This window comes from Palaemon carinicauda, chromosome 8, assembly GCF_036898095.1.
Source record: "Palaemon carinicauda isolate YSFRI2023 chromosome 8, ASM3689809v2, whole genome shotgun sequence".
NCBI lineage: Eukaryota > Metazoa > Arthropoda > Malacostraca > Decapoda > Palaemonidae > Palaemon > Palaemon carinicauda.
Window position 1 is genome coordinate 173,490,034 of NC_090732.1, and position 272 is coordinate 173,490,305.

At 50.7% G+C, this 272-nt stretch overlaps 1 protein-coding gene across 1 annotated transcript in view; it reads left to right on the forward strand.

Annotated features, from left to right (window-relative positions):
* Positions 1-220: 220 nt before the first annotated feature.
* The window catches only part of LOC137646139 (uncharacterized), a 19,110-nt gene continuing 19,058 nt past the window's right edge, over positions 221-272 (forward strand). The window contains exon 1 of the mRNA XM_068379349.1: positions 221-272. This exon is cut by the window's right edge and continues 550 nt beyond it. The gene's annotated coding sequence lies outside the window, so the exon portion shown is untranslated.

Consider the following 272-nt stretch of genomic DNA (forward strand, 5'->3'; position numbering starts at 1 on the left):
ATCATACTCCTACCACTACTACGAGAGGGACTAATAGCTTTAATAGTTAACCTAACACATTTCACATACTACGGTGCACATTAAACATGACCACAACCGATCATCATCAGCACGAGAGCTACCTTTAACCTTCTATGGCTAGAGTGACCTTGGAAGGCGGCCGGGCCTGCTGAGTACGAGGTGCCTGGCTCCCAGTGATCAATACGGTTGAAGCGATGCTCGGAAAAGCTGTAGCGGGGGTTTGGTCGAACCGCCGCCGTGTGTCTTCGCTG